Below are 13,808 nucleotides of genomic sequence, written 5' to 3' on the forward strand. Positions count from 1 at the left end.
GACCGTACAACATTGAATTTGTCACTTTGTAAATGCAATAAAACAGGGATCGCAGACGACTTTAACGCCCACTCTAGACGCAGCGCTGACCCGCCTCGTTTCTTAACGTTAGCCTTGTGTTCCAAACCTCAGAGAGTAGGCTGGCAGCAGACACGACAATCACACCCGAATCTCCCGTCTTCTGAAAGCCTCTATGCCTGCAGGGGTGAGGCGTCTCACTAAAAGTCACTTCCTGGTCCGTATTGAAAGCCGCACAAGCGGAGCGGAGGCCCCGGCTTCAGTGGAACGCTTTGCGGTTGAAATTATGCAACCTAATGGATTCATCCCTATTCATCTCTGCTAGGATGGACGGGATGAGGAATGCAATGAAAAGTGAATGAGGAGAATTACTGTAGGGGGGCGGCACGGGGATAAATAAGGAGGGGAAGAGGAGAGATGCGGTTTCCCAACGGGGAGGGCAGATGCTAGGGCTTTAGAACACTAAATCCTCCGACTTGAAGAAGTGGTCTTCCTGGATGTGACTCTCATTTCGCCTGATTTCTCCCCCCTGCTTAACCTGCCTCTACCCAACTTTCTCACACTCATTTTTTCGTAATCACATATACACACACACTTTGCAATAGCTGCACTGCAAGTACTGGATGTCATATGTGCGCATGCACACACACACACACACACACACACACACACACACACACACACACACACACACACACACACACACACACACACACACACACACAGACACACACACACACACACACACACACACACACACACACACACTGCCATACTGTAAGAGCAGGAATTCACACCCACACACAAACACACACGCAGACACACAGAGGCAGGCATTAAATCTCCACATTCATTGTGAAAGGCTTGGAGGATTTGTGAAGAGTGAAAACATGCTTTGAGTTGATGTGAACCCCCAGGAACCTCCCAGCACTGCAGGGCCGAGCAGTAAGCCACAGTCCCCCGGGCCCCCAACGCTTCAGTAATAACACTTGTTATTCCTCAATGTGCTATTCCTGTCGCTATTCTGTTTAATATGACCAACTTTATTAAGTTCCCACTTTTGCATTCCATCCTTTGTCTGAACCTATTCTGTCAATCACTCAATCATTCAAAGAACTAATTTGAGAACCCAGACAAAATATGCATGCATGATAATCACTGAAAGAACTCATTTCATAACACAAACGGACAAAATATATATCTTTAATAATTGCTTGAATAATACAACTAATAATATACTGTAACCTAGTCAACCATCCTCATAATATAGCCCCTGAAGAAACTAAATCAAACATAACCATAGTCTTCAACTGATATAAAAAGGCTCTTTGAGGAGAGCTCCACTAGAGGACAGCGACCACAGCAAACCAAGAAGGACGGGCGGTATATGAAGGAAGAGCGCAACGTGCTCCATACAATAAAGATAAGCAGCCAGCGGCTAAGCTACGTTCAGTTAGCTCAGAGGAAACACCGAACCAAGGAACAAAAAAAGGAGAAAGGAGACGAGAGAGAAGAGAAGCAGTGTGTGTGTGTGTGTGTGTGTGTGTGTGTGTGTGTGTGTGTGTGTGTGTGTGTGTGTGTGTGTGTGTGTGTGTGTGTGTGTGTGTGCGTGTGTGTGTGTGTGTGTGTGTGTGTGTGTGTGTGTGTGTGTGTGTGTGTGTGTGTGTGTGTGTGTGTGTGTGTGTGTGTGTGGGCGTGCAGATTAAGAGTAGTGGTATTAATTCTGACCCCTAAGCTCCCCACTCCTGTAATTGAGGTCACCAACCAGGGGAAGTAGGTAAGAGGGAAGGAAGGAAAGGAGGAAGGTAGGAAAGGAGGAAGGATGGGCTGAAGGAGTGACAGAGGAAATTTATGAGAAAAGGAAGGACTCAAGGAAGAGCGGTAGGGAGGGAGAGAGGATGAAACAGAAGGACCTGAATTTGTTGTGCTTTGCATCAAAGTGTCTGCTTAACGTCTAAAGAGCAGAAAAATGTTAATAGAAGGACAGCAGGGAAAAAAGAAAGAAAGAAAGATATTAAGAAAGAAAGAAAATAAGGAGGTAAAAACGGTTTGAAGGAGGCGAAAGATATGTTCCTTTCATCTTCCTCTCAAGAGATAGTAAACAGATGCATGTATGAATGGAGTCTATGTGTATATACATGTGTGTGTGTGGGTGGGTGTATCGGTGTGTCTGCGTGTGTTTGTGTATGTGTGTATGTGTGTGCGTGGGGGTGATATGAATGCCGTCCTTCCCACAAAGGTTTGTGTTTGCCTCAGAAAGGCCGGGGAAGAATGAATAGTGACCCAGTCAAGAGTAATGGGAAGCTACTCCAAGTCCAAGAGTGTGTGTGCCACGGGAGTTTGTGGAGCCTTGCCATGAACTGTTTGGATAAAGACACAAAGGCTACACATGGACAACAGGCTCGCATCTTCATGTTATGCGTCAGTAAACTGTTTAAAAAAAAAAAACGTCAGATCCAAAGAATGTGAAAAATCTTAAAATAACTTCAGTTCCCTGAAAACTCTTCATCAAAGTGTCTGCATGCAGAACCCAGACATACGGGTCACCGGAGGGGACGTAGGAGACATAGGGGTACCCGGAGGGGACGGATCCCAGGGTTCACGGCTAGTTCTCTGGCCCTGTGGAACAACACGCCTCATCCTGCCGCCCGGGTCATTCAGAACGGCTGCAGAAGGTTAAGGACCTCATAGCTCTATGCTGTGGTCTGTCATAATGAAGAGCTCAAAGGCTGCAGTGTCCCATGGAGACACTTCCATCCCTGACAATGTGATTCACACCTCCACCACCGCCACCACCACCACCACCACCTCCACCACCACCACCACCACCGCAACCAACTCACCCACCATCCATCCACCCCCCCTCCCTCTGTCTTATGCTCGTCTTCCCCCCCTCGGGCAAAACCCCTTGCATCTTCAGCATCTGGTCGTAATCAATACTTTAATAACTGGAAAGAGTGGGGGGGGCCATCGTAATCAATAACTACTGCATATTTTTGGGCCGAGGTCGACAGAGGGAAATCATTCGGCCCGGCGGCGGAGCTGAGAGTTCCTGACACCTCATTCATTACATTATTGAATAAGCCATTGAGCGTGTCCTATAGCCCCCTCGCAGATGAACAGCGACCACTGGCTCGATCATCCACCCACCGCTAACCAGTAGAGGAAGACCCCATGCGCAACCTTCACTCCTCCACCACCACCACCACCACCACCACCAGCAACAACAACATTGATGCGTTGTTGCGTCAGTTTATCGAATAAAAGCCAGCTTTGAGTTAAAGAGCACATTTGTGATCATAATGACACCACTGTTGTTGTTTGACTTCATCTTGGTGTGTCAGCTCATTGCCTCCTAGAGAGAAGATGCTGCTAGGCTAGCTAGGCTAGCTGGGTGTCCCCCAGGGCAGAGGGGGAGCCACTATTTGGGTGATGATGATTGGGTTTTTAAAGTCATTTAGAATACATTTACTCTCCGAAGGAGGAGACATTGTCGCTGTGACATTAGAGAGCAGATAGGGGCTCAGGGCAACTTGCTCATGCACCTAGAGCAGGTCAGGCTGTGAACATGTGGAATCGAAATCCATTACTTAGTGTCTGGGTTTCAATATGTTAAATATTTCTAACTAAATCGAGATGTTCAATGCTGTACGTAGGCCCTTTGCAATAGTTCCCTTATTATCATCCGGCGGCGGTCGAAACAGAGACCAAAAAAAGAGACAGCGCCGCTAACTCGTCAAGTCCGTGTGACGGACAGAGCGGCGGAACCGGCCCAGTGCGGTTCTCTGGGGATGCCCGTCGCCTTCTGCTTGACTTTGGGTGTGTTAACCTCGGGGCTAATGAGAAAGTGCTTCAGGGACCGCGTTTGCATGTCAGCCAAAGTGGTGCGGCGGCAGACCTTCATTAGCTGAGGGACTCAAGCACAGGATGGGAGAGTGAAAGGAGCCATCACAGACACAGACGTCTGCATTTGCGGACTGAATTGACTTGAGTGAGTTGAATGAATCAAATGGGGTTACGCTATTCTCCTAGTTTTGTGATGTCCCGGTCTTTACGGTCTGAGAACGCTCAACTAACCCAAACACACCATCCAATGGTGTGTCCAGACTAACTAATTTAGTCAAAGGGATTGTCATTGGCCTTCCGATGGACTAGCCCCTGTTACCATGTCCACACGGGTTTCCAATCATAGAAAAACAACACATGATATAACTGAAGGACTAAGATACCCGTCTGGCCTTGTTTTAACTTATGGACCCTGTCCTGAGATGTCACCCAGAAAAAGACAGCTTTAAGACTTTATATCAGGACATTATTTCCTAATATATCATGTCAACCCCACGTTTGTTGCGATAATATCACGCCCTCGTAGGTTAAGCCCATGCTATTGCATGTGTAATATGACCCGGTCACCTGCTGGTCAGGCGTTGATGCTACAATCTACTCCTCTGCTTGTTGAAATGCTTTCAGGTTTTTTCGAAGGCTTGCCTTTTTTATTTTAGAAACGGCTTAAAGGTTGGTTCACCAGAAAGCCTTTTAGTCTGGACTGCACAGATCACAGGCTGAGTATAGCCTGAGAGACAAGGTAGACAGCGAGTAAACCAGCCAGCTGCTGGGTACGTCAACATAGCTCTTCCAGCTTCCAGCTGCTGCTGTTCCATCACTCTGATGTATTTGACGTGAACCTGGAAAGAACCAGCACAGGGAAGCCTGTAACCTTGTTTGCCTTTGACCGCTGCACTATTGAACGCAGGTTCACGGGTTGATAAATGGAAATCTGTGAACATATGCAATGGTGATGTGTCATCTCGTAGCAGTATTTGCTTGTGGAAGGAAGGGGATAACCGTGAAGAATAATGAGCTTCCCTGGTGGAAACTCTGGCTATTAGTAAATGGCACATGACCATAATTGAGTGGGGGAAATGTTTTATTCATTCGCGATGTCCTTGTCAATCATCGCCCGAGATCTATGGCAACGGCAGCAAATATGTATATTCAAAGTAGCCTATCGTAACCCGAGAAGGGCGATAAAGGGTGTCCTGTGAGTACCTTATTTCTCATGGTTCTATCTGGTTTCACACTCCATTGTGTGATGAACGGTTTATTCATCACCCCACGCCCCCCTGGGGAGAAGCCTTTGTGTTGTGATCCATCATGGACAACAGCACGCCTCATCTCAAGGTCTCTCTCCCTGGAGGGTGTTTACCTGGACCCCCCCCCCCCGTGGGGTAGGATCCCGGTGGGAGGCGGGCATCCTCCCAGCGTTCAAACCAGGACTGTCGTCGGGGGGGGGGGGGGGGGAGGAGGTTAGGAAACACGATTAGACTCTGACATTCTCTGCGTCTCGTTGATCCAGAGCAAGACCAAAGACGCAAGACGAAGTCATAAAGTGTTTGTATCTACGTTTCCCTCGTAATGACAGAGGATCACATGGGTGGCACTAATCCATGCCAACACTGAATATACTAGTGTAGCGTTTACTTTTAGATCTCAGGCATTAAGCGATCAGTCGCTGCTTCTTCATGCTCAGGGCTAATGCAGCAGGTGAGGGTATTTAATTGGCAGATTACACAGACTTTATGAAGATTACTACTTGTGATGAACGGGGCTTTATAAGAGGAGAGCGGAGTATCGTTTATCTGATGCTGTGACGAGTAAAACACAGTGTTAGTGACAGCCTCGTGTTGTTTTTATGTTTAATCATAGCCATATCAATGCCTGTGTGTGTGTGTGTGTGTGTGTGTGTGTGTGTGTGTGTGTGTGTGTGTGTGTGTGTGTGTGTGTGTGTGTGTGTGTGTGTGTGTGTGTGTGTGAGTGTGTGTGTGAGTGTGTATTTGCCAATGAATTCCCTGTGATCGTCATGTGTCTCCTCATGTGTGTGCATGCATGAGGGTATGTCTGTGATTGCACATGTGCGTTTGCATGTGTGTGTGCCTGTATGCGTTTGACTGTGAGTGTTTTGTGTATGCGAGATGGAATGTGTCTGCTTGTGAGGTTACGTACTTGCCCTCCACATTCCCCTTACCTCCTTTCTAAATCACTCAGCCTTACGATTAAAAAGATGGTTTGTTGTTATTTTCAGTTTCTTCTGCGCGCTTGGTTACACCTTGACAGCTAGCGACAATGTGATGGAAAGAGAGAGAGAGAGAGAGAGAGAGAGAGAGAGAGAGAGAGAGAGAGAGAGAGAGAGAGAGAGAGAGAGAGAGAGAGAGAGAGAGAGAGAGAGAGAGATAGAGAGGAATCTCATGGACAGTTTGTTAATACCCATTATTGCTGTAATGCATAATGATTCTGTTGTTGTTTACCCATGCACTGTGATTGGCAGAGGGGCAGGTAGATGTGTAGCGAATCACAAGGAGCCCCCTGAATATCTGACTCTTTTTCAGTGCAAGGAACAGTTAAATGAAAGTATGTCGGTCTCTCTCTCTCTCTCTCTCTCTCTCTCTCTCTCTCTCTCTCTCTCTCTCTCTCTCTCTCTCTCTCTCTCTCTCTCTCCCTCGCTCACTCTCTCTCTGATAACAGCAATATTTCACAACTGAGAAAGAGTAACATCAATAATATGCAACAAACAAATAAACCACTGTGGCGGTTGGCCATCGCAGGGGCTTAGAAGCACATCCTCTTGTGTTCTTATCAAAGATACTCTCATTGTGAAGTGGGCTGAGCTCCAACGAATGGGAAGGCCCGAGTGGAGAGGAAGCTTCAAGTAGGGGCGTTAAAGCAAGGGAGAGACACTGTTTAGAGAGAGAGAGACAGAGCGAGAGAGAAAACGAGAAAGAGAGAGAAATGGAGAGAAGGGGATATTTGTACAAAGGGCAGAAGAGTCTGGGTCTCAAAGCCGGACGCCATTGTTGAGAATGGCGTGCGGCAACTGAGGGTACCGATGGATGGGAAATGAAAAGAGGAGAGAAGTGGAACAGAGACAAGGACACCTGAGAGAGATGATGACGAAGCAACAATGTGACTGACTGACTGACAGAATGAGCATGAAAGACGAAGGAGAGAGAGAGAGAGAGAGAAGGGATGAAGGCATACTCCAATTTAATATTCTGAACTTCCTCCATCTTCCATGGTAGAATGCCCTCCATGGACAGACAGACAGACAGACAGACAGATAAACAGACAGACAGACACGGATGGACGAATATATATGTATACACTTTTCCCATGCCAAAAGAGACCTTTGAATAGAATAGACAGACAGTCAGACAGAGAATAAGGAGAGAGAGAGAGTGGAAGAGACAGTGAGACGGAGAGAGATAGAGAGAGAGAGAGAGAGAGAGAGAGAGAGAGAGAGAGAGAGAGAGAGAGAGAGAGAGAGAGAGAGAGAGAGAGCCGAGTTAGAAAGTGTAAGAATGCGTGTGTGCATGTGTTTGTGCATGCGTGTGTGTGTGTGTGTGTGTGTGTATGTGTGTGTGTGTGTATGTGTGTGTTTGTATGTGTATGAAGTACAGCAGTGTGTGAGGGGTGGTCAGTGTTTGGACCCTCAGCAGCAGCAGAATAATGAAGGGAGTTCTGCTCGGTCACACCTGACATTAACCCTGCATCACCGCCACCCCACACTGCCAACAAGTTAATAGGATAGGTATCACTGCTCACACACACACACGACTTATACACACTCTCCTGCGACACACACAAATTATACACACACACCAACAATATGGTCCCTACTACAGACACTTACACACACAATCCCGCCACACACAAAACGTACACCCACCCACACACACACACGCGCACACACACACGCGCGCACACACACACACACGCGCACACACACACACACACACACACACACGCATGCACGCACGCACGCACGCACGCACGCACGCACGCACGCACGCACGCACGCACGCACACACACACACACACACACACACACACACACGCACACACTCTCCTCCACAAACACTTATATACACACACACCACCAAGCAGACACCACCACAACCACAAGCACACACACACACACACACACACACACACAGACACACACAAACGCACACATACAACACACACACAACAATATACACAGTGACTCCAGGAAAAAAAAATTAGAAACACCCCCAGTCCCGTGGTAATTTGTTTAAATTAGGGCACCCAAGCAGTGCCTCCAGACGAATGCGGCAGTGCTGTGGACTGCGTAGTGCATTAGCCCAGGACAATAAGAGCTGGAATGTCCTCAGTACTGTACCTTAACGTATGAACTCGACAAACATCGTGTCAGCAATATTGCATTATCGGTTTCTGATAATCGGTTCACAAACTAGGATTATAACAACAGGTTCAATACACAACTCTGTGTACCATTATGTATATTAAAAACCAACTGTTTTCTGGGGAGGGGGATGACCCCTCCATCGATATAAATGTTTTCTTTTGAGCTATTATACTTTTTATTGTATTGGTACAGAAATTCTATCCAAAGAAATATTGACGGTTTAATTATCTGTCTGTTAATATATTTATCAAACATTTCACTTGAACGGGCAGGCATATTGACCCATTGATTTTGTCTGCACGAGGGTTGAACATGTAAAATGAATAACGTTGCCTCGTTCAAGCCACCAAGCAGCCCGCGTCCACCGACCTCCAGGGCAGGAGAGGATGGAGGAGGTTGGAGGCCGTGGACGTGACACCGGGCAGGGGACCCTGGGGCCACGGCTGGCCCCTGGTGTCTCAGGGAGAGAGGATCATCTGTGTTAGATTACCAGCCACCAACCAGACTCCAACTACACCCTCTGTCATGCGTTGTGAACGCATCCACCCTGAAAACAATCAAATGGCATGAGATAGGAGTGTTTGGGCTAACTGCTGGACTGAGGGATTAACAGAGACTGTTATCTAAAGGGATTTAGATAAGTTTTTGTTTTGTGAGTAATCAGGGTTTTAGTGCGAAGTGTCGTACTTCAAACCAACTGGGATTATACACAAATGTCCACATACTTTTGAATATTATTATCCATTTCTGCCAAGTCGATTCAGCTAGACTGACACTCTACCCACTGCAACTTTCAGGCCTCCTGTTAGTGACTACAGGAATAGACTCACATTGATGACTTTGGCGTTTAAACCCAGAACCATATGTCTGGGAGTCAAACACACAAACCACACTTAACCCTCACGGCTTCTGAAGTGTTTGTTGAATCCTCAAATAACATACCAACTTTCCATTTTTAATCCAGAAATGCAATTTAGGACAAAGAACAATAACAAGCGGAATGATATCATGTGTGTCGATGATATTAACACATTTCTGAACGGATGCTTCAACTTTCCTTTTTCCAAATTGATTTTGGTTGAGTTAGATATCATCCTTGGTAATACTGGGCTTTGGGAGGCAAGCGGTTCAATGACATTCCATGTAATTATAGTTTTTAATTTTGCGGATCAAAGATTGCCTCTTCTATATTAAACATGCAGAAATAATCCAACTCTGCGGCGCATGAAAGCTGTGTTTTATGTCAGAATAAATTAAAATGGCATAGTAAATATCCCTGTGTCGTTCTGGTGAAAGTATGCAGAGGTCCTGGGAATCACTGTCTCCTCTCAGTCGTTGCCATCCAGACAGCTCTGGCCACACCCTTCGCTCCTGTCCAGACGACTCACACTAACAGCATGGGAGAGGTACTGTGTAATGTACTGCGTGTTGTTTCGGGAAGTCTAGAGGTGATATGGGTGTGTCACTCCCAGCCGAAAGGTTGTGAGGTTGAACCCCAATGTCCAGCGTGTAACCTGTGGGCATCCCTGAGCAAGATGCCCCCTTATCCCCTCCCAATGACACAAATGAAACAAATGATAAGCATAAAAATTAATTCAATGAAAGAAACAATCCCAAATAGCACATTTCAAACTAGTTGAGGTCATTTGTTCCTCATTCTTTTGGGTGTTTTGAAGTTCTGAAGTCACAACATTTCAACTAGCTCGTACCTTGAAATAACCTGGAGACATCTGTAGTCTCCAGGTTATTGGATTTCATTGTGATTTCAATGATGTAATGAATAAATTCACATCCTATAAGTGGTATGTTCAGACATAAATGTAAAAAAGCAGGCCAAACGGGCTGGCACCTCTCTCTTTGGTTAAAAGATTTGTACTACTACGGACGCTCCCTGAACCGCTCCCAGTCACGCCAACCAGACACCCCAGCTACCCGGTTCACGTCACACGGTTGCACATCTCTTTAGAGCGGACAGAAGACAGTTATTTATGTGTTTTTTTAATTCTAAAGTCTCCCGTCTTCCACCTTGGACCGACAGCTGGATCTTACCGCTTGTGACTTTAAGCTGAAGTAGGAAATAAGGACATTTTAAACTTTGCTTTTATTGCATCTTGAAATGTCCTCTAAAGCAAATATTCCACACTCTCATACATGTACTGAAGCTTACTTTAGTAGAAACGTTCAACGAGTTCAAATACATTATCTGGACATTTAACAATAGTAGAACAGTAAAAGAAAATGTCATAATGAAAAAAAAAATCATGAAAGAGTGAATTAATTTTGTCAAAATGAATAATGACACGATGTTAATTAAAAAAAAGTTAATTAACACCATTGACTGGATCCAGAAGAAGCGTCTATTCCTTGGCCGGCAGACTTCCCTGGCAGAGGAGAGGTTGGGGCATTGATTCGATGAGAAACTGCCGGACAGAAATAGCTAGATCCATCACTGTGGCAGTGATAAAGAAAAATTATGAAGTATGGATTCTTAATGTCTTTTTTGAAGGCATGAAACCCTCTTCTAGCCTCTGGCTCTACTAAATCCACTCCATGTGTTAGGTTGCTTTAAGAGTTTTTTGGAGCAACTATTAGACTAAACCGTGTTTACTATATCATAAAAGATTCTTTTCTAAAAGACAATTATCTAAAACCCCCCAAAAAACAAACCTTTCATTTTGTCTATTTAATCTTACCCGACGTCCTTAATTAAATATAGGGCTGTATTTAATTATTACAATCATCTGGAAGCCATTATCTTCAGTAAATTACATTGAGATGTGACAGGCAAAGGGGCGCTCTCGCTCTTTGTCCTAATAACGTCCCGGCTGCTAGATAAGAACCTGCACAAGACATTATTACTGTGCTTACTAATTCAGTTAGGCAGCCCCGCCTGGCTGCCCTTTTATTAGGGTACTCGCCCAGCAAGAAGGGGTGTGGGGGGGGGGGGGTGGGTGTGTGTGTGTTATGCAAGCAAGGCAGTGAGAGAAAGAGAGAGACAGGGAGAGACACAGAGAGAGGAAGCAAGTGAGAAAGAGAGACAGAGAAGGGGCGAGATAGACAGAGCAAGAGGCAGAGACACAGATATAGAGCTAGAGAGAGAGAGGGAAGGAGGGAGAGAGAGAGGGAAGGAGGGAGAGAGAGGGAGAGAGAGAGGGAGAGAGAGACAGAGAGAGAGAAAGAGAGAGAGAGAGAGAGAGAGAGAGAGAGAGAGAGGAGAGAGAGAGAGAGAGAGAGAGAGAGAGAGAGAGAGAGGAGAGATAGAGAGAGGAGAGGAGAGAGAGAGACAGAGAGAGAAGAGAGAGAGAGAGAGAGAGAGAGAGAGAGAGAGAGAGGGAGAGAGAGAGAGAGAGAGAGAGAGAGAGAGAGAGAGAGAGAGAGAGAGGGAGAGAGAGAGAGAGAGACAGAGAGAGAAAGAGAGAGAGAGAGAGAGAGAGAGAGAGAGAGAGAGAGAGAGGGAGAGAGAGAGAGAGAGACAGAGAGAGACAGAGGGGGAGTGAGAAAGAGAGAGAGAAAGAGAGAGAGAGAGAGAGAAAGAAAGAGAGAGAGAGAGAGAGAGAGAGAGAGAGAGAGAGAGAGAGAGAGAGAGAGAGGGCCTTTGGCTCCTCAATAATTCCTTTCTAGTCATTATAAAAAATGGATCCATAAAGCTATTTAATCAAAACTTTCATCAAGTTTTTTTTTATTTTTTATTTAAGGCTAATTTGGTCAGCAGAATTTCAGAGATGAAGTTAGAAAGATGTTAAAAAAAGAATCTCTTATCCTCCGACCGTCACACACTACATTTATGTTGGAAAAAGCATGTGTTGTATCTCCACACAGCTCATAACATATTACCCATGAAGCCGGGGGGATGTATTGATATGATGCATGACATATACAGCAGTACAACAGTGACTCGAGAGACAACAACATAACACCAAGTAATACTTTCATGGCTGTGGGGCCCAGGACAGCATTATAGTTTTTCCGATGCCTTACTCAAATGAGCTCCATTGTGACCTATTTTTCTAGTCTTTACAAATGTCCCAAATTGTGCTTTTTGAGGCGTCAACGTTTTGTCGTGCTGCCTGAAATTTGAGTTGATAAATCTGGTTCATTATTTAGTGCACTTCTTAATAATGCCCATAATGCACTCTAAAAGAAGTGTAATAGTAATGCACTCTTACCTCAATTCAATTAAATTAAATTCATTGATTACTTCCGCACTATATTCCATGATTCATATAAGTTATGTATGTAAGCACATACAGGTTAATTATTATATAATTGGCAGATAATTAGTGTCTGACTTCCCCGTAATACTTGTTCCCTTAATAGTGTACATAGTGTTCACTATAGAAAACAGGGAATGAGGGGACAAGTGAGCACGGTGCGTGTTTACATGACGCGTCACTCTTTCCAAGTTGTTCTCTCCTGGGGGGCGTGTCATCTGTTGCTGCTCGCCAAGAGAGGTCAGAGGTCAGGTAGGTGCTAGTCTCGCAGCGCCAGACCAGAATAGGGGACATGCGTTAGAACATGACATCACTCAGCTACCACGAGGACAACACACAAACTTTTTGTTTCTTGTTTTACATGCAAATATATTTTCTTGATCAATTGTACTCATCCATGTGTTTGGACTGAACATTTCGACGTTTGATTTGTGTCAATTCAAACTTTACTCAAATTGCAATGATGGCCAAACAGCTGGTGGTGTTCTTTCTGTGAAATTTAAATGATCGTAAAATGATAGTTTCATTTCATGAGTTGAATGGTGATAGTATTATGGTGTCGCTGTGTATATCATCAAGTCGCCTACATACTTGCGACTTTTAACTGAACTCAGATCATATTTCAGTTGACCCACCGGCACAAATTAAGTGCATATTTGACGGATCACTTTGGAAATGGCAACCAATAAATCCACCACAATCTCTTGGCTAGCTTTAAGTAAAAACATGTTTTGGTTGTCCCTGTTTTGGAAAAGTTTGAAATTGGCTAGCAACTGACAAACAGCATGTAGTGTGGGTTTTAAGTACTAATTTGTCTGCAAAGGTGAAAGGGATTTCAGGCTGACATGAAGATTTGCATTGGCATTGAATGGTTTCTACTTTAATTAAACTCGAAAAAGTTCTTTCCAGCTGAGAATCCAACAAGCAAAGATTATCTCATAACTTTCAGCCATAACTTTAAATGATGGTTCCACTTGGACATCTGTTTAGAATTGAGCTGAAGTACCTCCTTATTGAACGAGAGGCGCAATTCATCTACGACCAACCATAACTTTTACAGGTGACCCCAAAAAGCTTGTATAAAAAGTAGTAGAACCCCAAAAAACGGAAATATAAACAGACAGAAAATATTGAGCTGTAACTTCTCTGTTTTAACTTGTAGCATTATGAACAATGGGGTTGTGCTGGGCCAGCCTCTGGAACCCGCTGCCGCAAGACAGCTTGGGCTCTTCACTGTCGTCTAGAGTCGTCCCACGGGGCCCGCGCTGGGCCTTAAGGTCCGTGTTACTCATCAGCCGGCCAGAGTCAACACTCAGATCGCCTTACAGGAAACACTAACAACGGCGGCCAGTGAC

This window comes from Gadus macrocephalus, chromosome 7 (assembly GCF_031168955.1).
Source record: "Gadus macrocephalus chromosome 7, ASM3116895v1".
Taxonomy (NCBI): Eukaryota; Metazoa; Chordata; class Actinopteri; order Gadiformes; family Gadidae; genus Gadus; species Gadus macrocephalus.